This window comes from Odocoileus virginianus, chromosome 27 (genome assembly GCF_023699985.2).
Source record: "Odocoileus virginianus isolate 20LAN1187 ecotype Illinois chromosome 27, Ovbor_1.2, whole genome shotgun sequence".
Classification (NCBI taxonomy): Eukaryota; Metazoa; Chordata; class Mammalia; order Artiodactyla; family Cervidae; genus Odocoileus; species Odocoileus virginianus.
Window position 1 is genome coordinate 14756750 of NC_069700.1, and position 16377 is coordinate 14773126.

The window sequence follows — 16377 nt, forward strand, 5'->3', positions numbered from 1 at the left end:
TGTATACTGTATTTGAATATATAAAACTCAGTTACCTATGCATACACCAAAAGAAATAACAGATATACAAATAATTCCAAGTATAATTACATCAAAAAAATAAAATTCTTAGAAATAAATTTAAGGAATGTGTTGAAAGATCTATGTATGAAAATATTCAAGACATTCATGAAAGAAATGTTTAAAAGACACAAAAGGAAACATATTTCATATTTATTGACTGGCATGAAAACAGACACATAGATCAACAGAGCAGAACAACAAAGCCAGAAAGAAACACACCCATATATTGTCAGTTAGCTTATGAAAAAGGAGCCAAGAATATCAGTGGGGAAAGGACAAGCTTTTCAAAAATGGCACTGGGAAAAATGGATAGTGCTATGAAAAAACAAAAATGTACCCCTGTCTTTAGCCATACACAGAAATCAACTAAAAAAGGATTAAAAAGTTGAACATAAGACTAAGTGATGAAACCCCAGAAGAAAACATTGAAGTAATCTTCTTGCCATCAGTCGTTGCAATGAGTTTTTGGCTTTCACACTAAAAGCAAAGGCAACAACTACAAAAACAAACAAGTAGGATCACATCAAACTACAAAGAAAGGAACGTGAACAAAATCATATGGCAATTTACAGATTGACAGAAGATATTTCCAAATCATATATTTCATAAGGGCTTATATTCAAAAATGCATGAGACATACAACTCAAGGGCAAAAACACCAAATAATCCAAATTTTTAATGGAGCATAAGAGAAGTAAGAGTTTCAATAAATCTGAAGATTAGACTGTAGATGACAGAAACAGCAAGGTTGTCCTGCTAGAACTAGAAAACCCTGTGCATTGCTCTCATTACTTTCTTCATCTCCACTCACTTGTTTGACAATTACAGTTCACAGTGTACATTCTTCAATCAATAGAAATCACCCACAGTGAGCTATAATATGTACCAAGAACAGCATCACAGGGGGGAAAAAACAACAACTAATATTTGCATACTTACTAATGAGGCATATCAAATGGAAGGAAATTTCCAGAGTTGACCACTCCATTGTTTTCTATATTTCATTTCAAAATTGAGCCACCTAGTAAGGAAAATGAGTTAAGAGACCTCACTAATATATATCGATAGAAAATCAGTTTCAAATGGGAGCATTAATGGATTATAATTTGGGGGTAATTTATTACTAGTGTTGAAACTGTAGTCCTTTTGATTCTCTACTGCATAGGTAATAATTTATTATAAATATTAATAGCAACATAGGACACATACTACTAAAGTTATAGTGAATAGAGAAAGACATAGAATATATTAGGCAAGACGTGAAAGTATGGGAAGTCAGCAATGGTAGTAAAGGGCAGTATTGCCTTGAGAGGAAGGAAGGTTCTCAAAGTTTCCTTAAACACCAAGAACGAGCCAGATGTGAGGAATTAGCTTTATTTGTAAACCAGAAACTCTACCAAGGAAATTTCAGTTCATAAAAATATTAGAATGCTAAAACCCACAATTTAGACAGAGAATAGGGTAGGGTAGGGTATATAGACATTCAAAACTCTTCATTGCTTAGTGCATCAGGCACTCAAAGATCACCCTCACTGAAGTCATTATTGCTCAACCTACAGGTACCACCATGGAGAAAGAGATAGCTCTACTCCACGGGCAAGTTGACCCTACTTTTATGGTCTCGTGGCTTTCCTTAAGAAGCATTAGATGCAGCAGATTTCCTCCATCCCATCCCATCTGGCTGACTCCCCACGGTCAACAGGAGTCCTCACCCTGGGATCATTCCGCAATCCCCATGGCTCCAGCTCCCAGCTTCCGTGGACACCAGTGGACTTACAACCCTGTCCGAGGTATGAAAGTCAGGAGAATGGCTTGTCTATCTGGTTCTCACTCTGTTCCGATGGTCACAGGTTAATTAGTTCACACCCAACAGTTTCAAATGACTCCCCCATTCCAGTGGATGGCTATGGACCCAGGGATCTCTCCCCTGCGCTTCAGCTCCCTCAGCCCCAGGTGCAGGCTCGTCCCACTTGCTCTCCTCCTTCTTTCCCCTTCCTCCTTGTCCCTTCTTTCCTTTGTCCTACTGAGTTCTGTGTGGATCCGGATATTCCTTCTCAGTAGTCAGGGATTCCTGCCAGTATTCACCTGGTCTTCTGTGAGAACTGCTGTGTCTTTAGACCTTCTTGATGCATCGGTGGAACGAGGTGTACCCCACTTCCACCTGCCCCTCCATCATCTTGTGGATGTACTAGAAACAAATTTCCCTTTCTATTAAGTAACATTGCCATCACCACACATGTTTAACTTTTGCTTTTTGAGGAGAACACAGGTAAGTTCCACTCTCCTCAGTTGAGTCAGTCATTCAGTCGTGTCCAAATCTTTGTGACCCCATGGACTGTGGCACACCAGGCTTCCCTTTCCATCCCCGACTCCCAGAGCTTACTCAAACTCATGTCCGGTGAGTTGGCATGCCACTCAATGATGGCCACTCTCTCAGCGATTTTTTTTAGATTCCTTACAATTGAGATCGTATTTTGTTTTCCTTTCTCCGGCTTAGTTTACTTAGTGTAATTCCCTCCAGTTTCATCCATGTTGCCATAAATGGAAGAATTTCTTTATTTTTCTAATGGCTAAGTAATATTTACCTATATGTGTCACATCACATTGTTTTATTTATTTATTTTTTCCATTTATTTTTATTAGTTGGAGGCTAATTACTTTTCATCATTGCAGTGGTTTTTGTCATACATTGAAATGAATTAGCCATGGATTTACATGTATTCCCCATCCCGGTCCCCCCTCCCACCTCCCTCTCCACCCGATCCCTCTGGGTCTTCCCAGTGCACCAGGCCCGAGTACTTGTCTCATGCACCCAACCTGGGCTGGTGATCTGTTTCACCCTAGATAATATACATGTTTCGATGCTGTTCTCTTTTTTTTTTTTTTTTTAGCAGTTTCTTTTTTTTTTTTTTCTTCTTTTTTTTTTTAAATTTTTATTAGTTGGAGGCTAATTACTTTACATCATTACAGTAGTTTTTGTTATACATTGATATGAATTAGCCATGGATTTACATGTACTCCCCATCCCAGTCCCCCCTCCCACCTCCCTCTCCACCCGATCCCTCTGGGTCTTCCCAGTGCACCAGGCCCGAGCACTTGTCTCATGTACCCAACCTGAGCTGGTTATCCGTTTCACCCTAGATAATATACATGTTTCAATGCTGTTCTCCTGAAACATCCCACCCTCGCCTTCTCCCAGAGTCCACAAGTCTGTTCCATACATCTGAGTCTCTTTTTCTGTTTTGCATATAGGGTTATCATTACCATCTTTCTAAAGTCCATATATATGTGTTAGTATACTGTAATGGTCTTTATCTTTCTGGCTTACTTCGCTCTGTATAATGGGCTCCAGTTTCATCCATCTCATTAGAACTGATTCAAATGAATTATTTTTAATGGCTGAGTAATATTCCATGGTGTATATGTACCACAGCTTCCTCATCCATTCGTCTGCTGATGGGCATCTGGGTTGCTTCCATGTCCTGGCTATTATAAACAGTGCTGCGATGAACATTGAGGTGCACGTGTCTCTTTCAGATCTGGTTTCCTTGGTGTGTATGCCCAGAAGTGGGATTGCTGGGTCATATGGCAGTTCTATTTCCAGCTTTTTAAGAAATCTCCACACTGTTTTCCATAGTGGCTGTACTAATTTGCATTCCCACCAACAGTGTAAGAGGGTTCCCTTTTCTCCACACCCTCTCCAGCATTTATTGCTTGTAGACTTTTGGATAGCAGCCATCCTGACTGGCGTATAATGGTACCTCATTGTGGTTTTGATTTGCATTTCTCTGATAATGAGTGATGTTGAGCATCTTTTCATGTGTTTGTTAGCCATCTGTATGTCTTCCTTGGAGAAATGTCTGTTGAGTTCTTTGGCCCATTTTTTGATTGGGTCATTTATTTTTCTGGAGTTGAGCTGGAGGAGTTGCTTGTATATTTTTGAGATTAATCCTTTGTCTGTTGCTTCGTTTGCTATTATTTTCTCCCAATCTGAGGGCTGTCTTTTCACCTTGCTTATAGTTTCCTTTGTTGTGCAAAAGCTTTTAAGTTTCATTAGGTCCCATTTGTTTATTTTTGCTTTTATTTCTGAAATTCTGGGATGTGGGTCATAGAGGATCCTGCTGTGATTTATGTCAGAGAGTGTTTTGCCTATGTTCTCCTCTAGGAGTTTGATAGTTTCTGGTCTTACATTTAGATCTTTAATCCATTTTGAGTTTATTTTTGTGTATGGTGTTAGAAAGTGTTCTAGTTTCATTCTTTTACAGGTGGTTGACCAGTTTTCCCAGCACCACTTGTTAAAGAGGTTATCTTTTTTCCATTGTATATTCTTGCCTCCTTTGTCGAAGATAAGGTGACCATAGGTTCGTGGACTTATCTCTGGGCTTTCTATTCTGTTCCATTGATCTATATTTCTGTCTTTGTGCCAGTACTTGTATGGAAATACAAAAAACCTCGAATAGCCAAAGTAATCCTGAGAAAGAAGAATGGAACTGGAGGAATCAATCTGCCTGACTTCAGACTCTACTACAAAGCCACAGTCATCAAGACGATGCTGTTCTCTTGAAACATCCCACCCTCGCCTTCTCCCAGAGTCCACAAGTCTGTTCCATACATCTGAGTCTCTTTTTCTGTTTTGCATATAGGGTTATTGTTATCATCTTTCTAAATTCCATATATATGTGTTAGTATACTGTAATGGTCTTTATCTTTCTGGATTACTTCACTCAATACTTACCTATATGTGTCACATCACATTGTTTTAATCCATTCACCTATTGAAAGATACTCAGTTGTTCCTATATCAAGGCTACTGTGAATAATGCTGCAATGAACATGGGGATACAGATCTCTCTTTGAGAAAATGATTTCATTTCCTTTGACTGTATATATCCAGAAGTGGGATAATGGATCACATAACAATTCTCTTTTAAATTTCTTGAGGAACCTCCATAGTATTTTTCCATGGGAGTTGGACCAGTATACATCCCTACCAAGAGTGCATAAGCACTCCTTTTTCTCCACAACCTCCACAAGATCTGTCATTTCTTACATTTTTGGTACTAGCCATTCAAACAGGTATGAGGTGATATCTCTTGTGCTTTTGATCTGCATTTCCTTTGATTATTAGCAATGCTAAGCATCTTGTCATATACCTCTTGACCATCTATATGTCTTATTTGTGGGAAAATGTCTATTCTTTAAAGATGTAGCATACATTATGTTTACTATATTCCAATATATGAAACTCTATTGCCTACCTATATATCAAGAATGAACTATCAGAAAGTTGAATAAAGTAAACAAGCCCATTTACTATTGCATCACAAAAAGATAAAAGACAGAAATAGACTTAAGCAAGGTGATGAAAGATTTTATACAAAACCTTTAAGACATTGATAAGAGAAATTTAAAAAGAGCTAAAGATATGTAAAGTTAGGTTGTCTATTCAATGTGTTTCTTGAGGTAGGATTTGTATTACTATAACCTTCCCTCTTAGAATTGCTTTTGTTGCATCCTATAGGTTTAAATCATCATGTTTTCATTTTTCTTTGTTTCTAGGAATGTTTTGATTTCCCTTATTTCTTCAGTAACTTGTTTATTATTTAGAAATTTGTTGTTGAATCTCCATGTGTTTGTGTTCTTTAAAGATTTTTTTTTCCTATAATCTATATCGAGTCTCATAGTGTTGTGGTCAGAGTAAATGCTTGATATAATTTCAATTTCCTTAAATTTACTGAGGTTTGATTTGTGACCCACAATGAGGAAAATGTTCCATGTGCACTTGAGAAGAAAGTGTATTCTGCATTTGGATGGAATGTGCTGAAGATATCAATTAGGTCTGTTTGCTCTAATATTTCCTTGTAGGCTTATGTTTCCTTATTAATTTTCTGTTTTGTTGATCTGCCCATTGGTATAGGTGTGGTGTTGACATGCCCTACTATTATTGTGTTACTGTCAATTTCTCCTTTTGTGTCAGTTAGTATTTACCTCATGTATTGAGGTGCTCCTATGTTGGCTACATAAATATTTAAAATTGTTTTGTCTTTTTCTTGGACTGACCCTTGATCATTTGGTAGTGTCCTTCTTTATCTCTTATAATAGTTTTTATTTTAAGGTCTATTTTTTCTGATATGACAATTGCCAATCTGGCTTTCGTTTGATTTCCATTTGCTTGGAATATCTTTTTCCATCCTCTGACTTTCAGTCTGTGTGTGTCTCTAGGACTGAAGTGGGTCTCTTGTAGACAGCATATATATGGGTCTTGTTTTTGTATCCATTCATCCAGTCTGTGTATTTTGGTAAGAATGGGAGAAGATAAAAGCAAATAAAACAACTGATAAAGGGTCATTTTCCAAAATACAAGCAGCTCAAACAAGTCAGTCATCAAAAGCAAAGGAAAGAGCTGCAAAAATAAACTAGTGAGACCACATCAAACTCAAAACCTTCTGCATAGTAAAAGAACCCATCAATAAAATTAAATGGCAACCTTTGGAATGAAAAAAAAATTGTAAATCACATATTTGGTAAGGGCTTCATATATAGTTTATATAAGAGACTCATGCAACTCAGTGGGAAAAAAAAATCAAACAACTCAAATTATTAAATGAGAAAGGAAGAATAAGTGATTTGAAAAATCTGAAGATCAGACTGTAGAGGAGAGACACTGTAAGTTTTTCCTTCCAGAACAAAAGCCTCTGTTTTCCTGGCATTGTTTTCTTTATTTCCAATCACCTGTTTGGTGATTGCAGTTCACAGTATGCATCCTTCACTCAATAGCAATCACCCTACACTGAGCTGTGTGCTATGAATTGCCCTACTAACTTAAAAAAAAATCAAACTAATAATTACATACTTAATCTTGAGGCATCTAAAATCCAAGGTGATTTTCAGAACTTTCCACTCCATTGTTTTCTACATTCTATTTCAAAATTGAAACACCTAGTAAGGAGTGAGTAGGGGACCTCAATAATACATGGGTAGAAAGTCATTTAAAACTGGGAGCATTACTGGATTATAATTTGGGGGACTGTATTATTACTAATACTATTGTAATTTTATTCCCTTTAATTCTCTGGTATACTAGATTGATATTTATTTAAAGTAGTAATACAGACACTATGGAGAACAGGGTGGAGATTCCTTAAAAACTGGAAATAGAACTGCCATATGACTGAGCAATCCCACTACTGGGCATACACACCGAAGGCAGTTCAGGATGGGGAACACATGTACACCCATGGCAGATTCCTGTCAATGTATGGCAAAACCAATACAATATTGTAAAGTAATTAGCCTCCAATTAAAATTAACAAAATAAAATAAAATTGTAATACCAACATAGAGACACATAGCACTCAAGTTACAGTAGATTGAGAAAGACAAAGCTTATGAGGCAGGAAGTGAAATCACAGAAAATTAGCAATGGATCAAAAGAAGGGGCAGTATTGCCCTAGAAAGAAAGCAGAGTTCTCTAATTTTTTGGAGACAAAATGAACAAGCCAGATGGGAGCCAACCAGCTTAAGCTGTACACCAGAAACTTCACCAGAAGAAAAATGAAGCTCATAAAAATATGCTGATGCTGAACGCCAAAATCAAGACAGTTAGCGAATAGGGTATTGTATGTGTAGATACTGAAAACTACTCAGATTTAGACATGGAAGCAAATACACTAATGAGCATCAGAAAAATCAAAGTACAAAGGGTCTAAAAAGTAAATCATAAAGATACTTGGTAGTCTGGTTAAAAGAATAAGAGAATCAAATTAGACACCAAAATAGAAAGACTTGTGCACATGATAGAACCAGAGAATGCTCAGGAGAGAAAGTTTCGGACCTAGTGGACCAGCGAACAGAAGCCTCCAGCATCAGGAACAGAAACCCTGAACAGAACTCATGACTGTGTGCTTCTGGGAATGGCGTCAGTTTCAAAGTTTGGGCACTATACCACCTAAAAGCGAACACAGACAAGGATTATAGCTTGCTATGACACTGAGTCACAGACAATAGTGTTTGTTAGCTTACTTTTCTCATTCAACTATAAAGTTAATGAATCACTAACCAAGGATAATTGACACCTTCAGTTTCCAGTCAGATCCTCTTTAGTCATACAATGGATATCTGAACCTGTTATATGATCCCCAGTAACAGTTTTAACACTTAAATTTATTGATCTTTAATTGAAGGGCAATTCCTTTACAATACTGGACTGCTTTGCCAAACATCAACATGGGTCAGCCATAGGTTTACCTATGTCCCGTCAACCTTGAACCTCCTCCCGACCTTTCTTCACATCGCACCCCTGGAAGTTGTTACAGAAAAATATGGAAGGCTTCACACATTTGTGTGTCATCCTTGGGCAGGGGCCATGCTAATCCTCTCAGTATTATTCCAATTTTTTAATATATGTGCTACCAAAGCAAACACACAAATAACACTTTAACAAAAAAAAAAATCATATAGTTAGTCATCTACCAACAAATGATCAAATACTATGGAAATTAGGGTATTCTACTATATTTACTGCCTGTTATAAAACTGAATTTTATAAGGTCCAAAGTTCCATTTAGGAATTAAGCATATATTTATTCATAACACATGTATACATGCACAGAAATATATGCACACAAATACGTCTGTTATACAAGCTATTATTCTCCTTGGCTGTCACAATAAGCTCTTTAGTTGATGAGAGAGATAGTCCCTACTTTCTCCAACTTATATGACTTCTTTTTGAGAAATACTTCTTTGGTTTTCACCATCAAATTTTAAATAACTATTTTATTCTTAGGTACCATGCCCCTTTAAACTAACTAAGAGCAGAGAAAACCTAGTAAATGCTGATATCTTGTCATTAAATAAATTACCACTATTCTGGTAAACTGAAAAAAGAATCATGTTGAGATCTTATTCAGGAGGATAAAACCTCCATTTTATTACTTCTCTTGTCCAAACTAATTCTTGCTCACTTCAGACTTAAATTCTGCTTACTTACAAAGGACAGACAGGAAAGTAATTTTAAAATCATGCTTGCAAGAATCTATGATTTTATGCTTCTATTGGCCAAAGGTAGGGCCAGGAATAATTTCTGAAATATTACATCATCGAAGCATGAAGGTCTAGTTCTCCTATCAAAGAGGAGATGTTTGGAGATGGTTCAAAAACAGCCCCATGGTTATCAGGATGTGCTCCCGACCAGACAGATGGATTTTCTCTCTGAAATGTCACAGTCAGGAAAGACCAGGCCATGTCCGCAGAGCCAGTGAGGGGTCCTGGGTGCTGAGCAGGTAAGATTCTTGATGACCATCTGGAGATTTACCTGCCATTGTCTCAAAGATACAAACATAATGAGAAGATTAAGGATGCATAAAAGTAGAAGGGCTGTGAAGTTGCCTAGATTCAGGGCTAGCCAGGAGAACCAGGCCCCCACACTGATAATTGTCAAAGACTTTAACAGTGAGTGTTTTATAGACAGAGCAGAACAAGTGGATAAAACCAGTGTTCTAGGGTCACTGCTGTTTTGCAGTCAAAGACAAAATATTTTTCACTTTAAGCAGAGTCATCACAGCTCCTGATGTGGTCCTGGTTACACACATGCAGACCGAGAGCCCACAGGCATGTGTGATGTGACATCAGGAAGTGAACAGATGACTGTGTTGGTACCCAGTCACCTCCATCTGCTAATAATGGGACCTGCGGAAAATTATTTGCCCTCTCCAAGTCATTGCATCTTCATTAACATAATTTGATGATCATAGTGAAGATGAATGCTAATTCACAAGTTTACCGTGAAACACAACTTTTAAGATGTTTAAAGCTTTTGGGAAAATATCAAAGACCTGCATGGGGTCACGAATCTGAGTCAACAGACCCAAGGCACAGGGTCCTTTTTCTCTTAGTCTTCTCTCTGTACTCTATAGCAGCGATCAGTCAGTCATGTGTTTACTCTTACCCCAGCGTGATGGTAAACCACACAGATCAACTGTACACTTCTTGTCATTTCAGTGTCTAAAATTCATGCACTAGTCAATGTAGAGTGAAAAAATTACAAACTCCTAGAGGGCCTCGCTGCTCAGAGTCTGCAGAGTCCCCACATTAAGCCATCTAAAAAAGAATGGCCTAAACACTCTGGCTCAGAATTAAGTTCTAAATGTTTGCAGAGCACAGAAGTACTTCCGGGAGCAAAGCAAAAATGCAGGGAGTGACCTACTTCTCCAGCTCTCTATCTGTGCAAATGTCATCATCCATCTAAATTCACACAGAAGGCGCTCCTTCTTCCCCACCCCAGCTACTACAGCTCCAACTCCTGCTCAGAGCAACAGGGAAAGAGAAGGCTTCCCTCCACAGGATGGATTTGATAACCTCAGGTGACCTGATCATCTCAGAATGGCTCATGTTTTTATTTTAGCAGTGTCCTGCCTGCTCCTGCTGCTGGTCATGTCAAATCTGCTCCTGTGCCAAGGCAACGTATGCCCGTCCTGCGGTCCTGACGTGTTTGGCGTCCCCCTGAAGTTCCTTAGAAAAACGTTTAGCCGTGTCTCCAGGCTGTCCCATGACATGCATAACCTTTCCACAATAATGTTCAATGAGTTTGTAAGTACTGTGGTGGTGGTGGTTTAGATGCTAAGTCATGGCCGACTGACTCTTGAGACCCCATGTATTGTAGCCCGCCAGGCTCCCAGAAGGAACCTTCGTGTAAGTGACTGGGCCATGCTGTCCTTTCAACAAGAGGGCTGCATCAAACAAACTCAAATAATGCACTCTCTAGTTTAAAGACGCTGTCAGTTCATAAGGTGTGCAAATCAAAGAAAGCAACTGTTTTTTGAAATATCAAAGACTCCTAAGAAGTGCAATAAATTTTTCCATTTCCTTTCATTCATTTTTTTTCTTTAAATTTCTACAATAAATGATTTTGTATTTGTCAGCTAGGAATGCCATAAAAGAATACAATAGACTTAGTGGAATAAACACCAGGAATTTATTTCCTCACAGCTCTGGGGGCTAGAAGTCCCAGATCAGGGCACCAGCAAGGTGAGGTTCTGGTAAGAACTCTTTCTTCCCAGGATGGCTTCTCCATGCGTCCTCACACAGGGTGGGGAGTGGGGCAGACAGACAGAGGAAAGGACACACAGACACAGAGACAGAAGAGAAAAGTCTCTGGTGTTTCGCTTCATGGAGACACTAAACCTATTGGATGAGTGTTGCACCCTGAGAGCTGATTTAACCTTAATGGGCTTTGCTGGTGGCTCAGATGGTAACGAATCTGCCCACAATGGGAGGGACCTGGGTTCTATCCCTGGGTCTGGAAGATTCCCTGGAAAAGGGAACGGCAAGCCCCTCCAGTATTCTTGCCTGAGAAATCCCATGGACAGAGGAGTCTGGTGGGCTATAGACCATGGCGTGCCAAAAAGTCAGAACCCTTTTCAAAACACAGTACTTTGGCAGTTTGGGCTCTAACACATGAATTTGAAGAACACACATTCAGTCCATAACACTATCTGACAGAAAGCAGTTTTAGGTGGGATTGGGGACAAGGAAGCATGGTGATTTTTTGGTCCTTCAGTGTCTCTCTGGGCTTTCTTCTCTAGGCTCAGAGTAAATAGGCAATAAATGAGAGCTGCTCTGCAGTGAACTGGGTGGATGGAACATGTTAAACAAGGCTGAATCCTGGTCACAAAAATGATTTTTGGTAGTTTTTTTGATGCTACAAATTATTGCTTTAAGATTTGCAGTGAATAGGTTTGTAGTTACAATAGAAGGGGAGTTTACAATTGGACAAAATTATTCTTTTTTTTTTTTTTTTCAAAAGTGGTTGTTTTATTTTACATTCTCTTTTTTTTTTAATTTTTTTCCATTTATTTTTATTAGTTGGAGGCTAATTACTTTACATCATTACAGTAGTTTTTGTCATACATTGAAATGAATTAGTCATGGATTTACATGTATTCCCCATCCCAGTACCCCCTCCCACCTCCCTCTCCACCCGATCCCTCTGGGTCTTCCCAGTCCACCAGGCCCGAGCACTTGTCTCATGCACCCAACCTGGGCTGGTGATCTGTTTCACCCTAGATAATATACATGTTTCAATGCTGTTCTCTTGAAACATCCCATCCTCGCTTTATACAGAGCGAAGTAAGCCAGAAAGATAAAGACCGTTACAGTATACTAACACATATATATGGACTTTAGAAAGATGGTGACGAGAACCCTGTATGTAAAACAGAAAAAATTATTCTTTTTCTGATGAAGGTATTTGAAAGTTGAATGTTAATTCTTTTAGGTCAATCAAGGAGCACACAGTAGAGCAGACAGCTAATAAAAGGCGCTGCTGCAGTCTTCTATTATATTCATGTAGTTCTTTTTACTCACTAGTGTTTGTTTCATCCTCCATTTTGGACTGTCCATTTTTTTCCACCTCTTCCAAGTAATCTCTTCAAATGTTCATAACTTCCTCTAAAGATTAGTTTTTCTCTATCAAAGTGTTAGCTAGATTTTTCTAATCTTTTTATTCTCAGTCCATTGCTTTCTATTTCCTATAAATTTAGGCCATGCTTTTCTGATGTACCATTTTGTCACCTTAAACAGCATTGTATTCTGCACCTGGGATGAACACTAAGCTTTTTGGTGAGCGGATTGAGAGATGAGACAAAGTCATTACTCTATTACTCCTTATAAGGGAATATATTGGCTCTAACCCACAGTAAACAAGAGATTAAATGGTTAAATATAGGTGCATGAATGCATTCTAAGTCACATCAGTTGTGTCCAACTCTTTGCAACCCTACTGATGTAGCCCAAGAGGCTCCTTTGTCCATTGGATTCGCCAGGCGGAGTCCAGGCGTGTGGTGCTGCACCCTCTTGCAAGGGATGCTCCTCATTTAGGGATCAAATCTCAGTATTCTTATATCTCCTGAATTGGCAGGAATGTTCTTTACCACTACTGTCACCTGGGAAGCACCAAGTATTGGTACAAAAGTACTATATATGGTTCAAATACTAAAAAAGAAAAAAAAGATAATGAATAAATAGAGAAGGGAAAAATTTGAACTTAGAAATGTTAGATGTAAAATCATTTTTATAGAGACAATATATAGAAAAAGTAGGAAAAGTATGACTTTCAAATTCTGTGATGCCCCCACCAATAAAAAATTACACATCTATAAAACATGTTAATGTTCTGGCAATGGGCTCATCTACTGAATGCCCAACATCCCTAACTAATTGCCTGATCACTTTCAGGATGAAAAGTATTCCCAGAGTATACCAGAGTATATCAATGCCACCAACGACTGCCACACCAATTCAATCCATGCTCCAGAAGAAAGAGAAAAAGCCCAACAGATGAATGTGAGTCTTTCACCTGGGTTTTTCACCGGATCAAATGAGACAGTATGTAGCTTACCAAGTTTCTGATTGTTAGAGGTAAAGGTAACTTAGAGGCAGATAATTATTAGAGGCAGAAAATGGTGGAGGCACTGTAAGCAGTTGAAGAGAAATTATATTATGCAGTTGATGAAGCATGAGTGAAATCAAGGGATGACTAAAGATCTGTAGCAGCAAAATAAATAACAGATCTATAAATTGTCCATGCAGACAAGTTTAGTTCAAGCAATGCATTAGACACAGGATTGTAGCTATTATTCTGTACAAAAACATGAAATGAATGGGACGTCCGTGTGTAAAATATAAGACTGCCAAATTCATGAATATGTAAGAAACACACCCCAGTTTTGAGTACTCCCTGTGACTAGTGACTCGCTACGTGGGAGTCCTACACTGCACCACTCGAGCCAGCGGTCTGCCTTTCAAGGCTCTCCTGATTCAGCTTCTTCTTCAATGACTCCCCCTTCATTCGTCATTCTCAATTACTCTCTGTCACCATTTATTTTTAATTTGTAAGTTTCCCCCACAATGGCCTATATAACAGTGTTCTGCTTTTCATGGCCGCAACAACTGCCTCTGTTCTGAGGACAACACAGGTTACATACAAGCCTCAATGATTAATGGCAGCTCCAAATTTTCACCATTATAACATCTCCTTTCTTCTTTCCTGCATTTTCCTTCGTCCTAACATTATTTAAAATATTTTGACATGTATCCCCCCTTAAAATTCTATCTTTTCTCTGTACAACTTTCTTAACGATACCAGCATTCTTTTCCTCTGTTAAGCACATAAATAATGAGGATGATCAAGTAAAGGAAAAGTTCAAAATGGAGGAGGATGAGGGATTTTTCAATAAGCTTGAATTTAAAGTTTTTTGAGAGTTACTACATGGCGATACATTTTACTAAGCACTTTATGTACATTACTATATTTCATCCTACACAGTTCTCTGTTCTTTTCCACTAAAACATTTCATGGCTATAAACAAATCAAGCATATTAACTAGAGATCTTCAGCCTCCCGAGATTTTCATGCCCAGTTCTACTAATAGTAGGGAACCTGGGGGGGAAATCCTGCATTGTGAATCCCACTGATGCTGTTACTAAAGACAAAGCTGTGCCATTTTCTGCCTGGACATGTGTCAACAAGACAGACTCTTCTGATACCAGCATGGGGGCTGGTGTTGGGATCAACTGAGGAAAGAAGCCTGTTTAGGAATGTCATGTCTTCTTCATTGTCTCTTTGTTGTAATATCAAAAAACAAATTACTGATGAAAAATCAATATGAATGACTCATCTGATTCATTAATACGAAAGTATCATTGGGTTACAATGATGTGGGCACAGGTAGAATGCCTCTTTCCTGGGTCAGGTACTGCAGGCACATACTGACTTGTCATAAAATACTTAGATTTCTCTCACACAAATATACAAACATAAAAGAACTCACTGAGTGGGTGGTAGAATTTCAGAGGAAATAAGAAAATTCTTAATGTTATAAATTAGAAACCATCAGAAGAATCAGTGCCTAAAGTAACCCAGATTTTTAATAATTCAGTGAAGTGTGAGTCAATGCTTACATTTTATCATTTTTCAACTTTCACTACCTTCAAAAATCTCTGCATACACATAAGAATAAACAGAAGTCTTGTAGGTCAGCTGCTCTGAGCAAAGATCACATGTTACAAAAACAATTGAATTATCAATATTTTAATGAGACTGTTTCTTATGTTTGCTTAGAATGAAGACCTTACTAAGTGGATACTCATCTTACAGTACCTCTGGAATGGTCCTCTGCATGCTCTAGTCCATGGCCTGCGGATTGAGAAAGACCTCTCAGATACTATCCTATCAAGTGCCAGAGAGAATTTAAAAAGAACTATACAAACTTCAAACAATTGTAGAGAGGCGATTCAGCCAGGTGAGCATCCTGCAGAGGGCTTTCTTGCTGTGTTGATGACTCTGTAATGCATAAGGAGATTTGAAATATCTCATTTTGTAAGAAAAACATTCATGACTTCTATATGCTAGACTGCTAGTACATAAAGCAAGAGCCTAGTCATTCATAGTTATGGATTCTACTGTAAAGGAATCAGAATTTCACTGCAATTTATTGTCATGTGCAGCCTTCCCTGCATTGCACACAATTCCACCAAAAGCTTGCCTCTTCCTGGGCACAGGTGGTTGAAATATTTTCAAGAGTAAGAGAACTAGAGAACAGAATTTCCAAGCTCAGCATTTTCCTCAAAGTATCCCAGGGCATCAGCTATTGAATTTTCACTTGCCTTTTTCTCTGTTCTTCTCACGTCAAAGGATGAGAGTGGGAAGGAAGAAATGAGAAAGTTAAAATTGAACTTGAGTTATGTTTCTACTTTTCAGACTCCTAGTTGTTTTCTCAAAGGCTGGCTCCAAAATAGAGTTTTCTATTCGCATGTGTTCCCCAAATCTTAATTTATAATTACAAGGGACAAAGATAACCAAATATTAATAAAATGCATAAAAAGTCATTTTCTTTTGGGTGTTCAGGTTGTTGATCCAGTCAGATCGAAGTTGATTGAGAATCCCATTTTCTGGTCAGGATACGGATCCCTGGTCGTCAGTGAAGATGCACGTCATTCTGCATTTTATAAACTGTTCAAGTGCCTGAGCAGGGATTCCCGTAAAGTTGACATGTACAGCAAGATCCTGGCATGCCGAATCAGCAACGAGTGCTAAATCCACATCCATCCCATCCAGCTCTCAGAAGGTCCTAATGATCTTTCCCATAGCAAGCTTCTTTGAAATTTACAGCTTTTTCATGCATGTTCTACGAAATGGGTCTCCTCTTAAAAAAAATAAACACAGACTCTGTAGAGATTTCAAAATCTAAGAGGGTAATTTGTTAACATTTCTTATTTTCATTTAATTGAAAATCAAAAGAAAATCCACCCCTA

The 16377-nt window shown here is 38.3% G+C and overlaps 1 non-coding gene and 1 pseudogene across 1 annotated transcript; one reads left to right on the forward strand and one right to left on the reverse strand.

Annotated features, from left to right (window-relative positions):
* Nucleotides 1-1742: 1742 nt before the first annotated feature.
* On the forward strand, nucleotides 1743-16159 carry LOC110123133 (placental prolactin-related protein 3-like; annotated as a pseudogene).
* Nucleotides 8379-8489, reverse strand: LOC139031651 (U6 spliceosomal RNA). Its single transcript, XR_011484155.1, has one exon. It is a non-coding gene; the product is annotated as a U6 spliceosomal RNA (small nuclear RNA).
* Nucleotides 16160-16377: the final 218 nt, after the last annotated feature.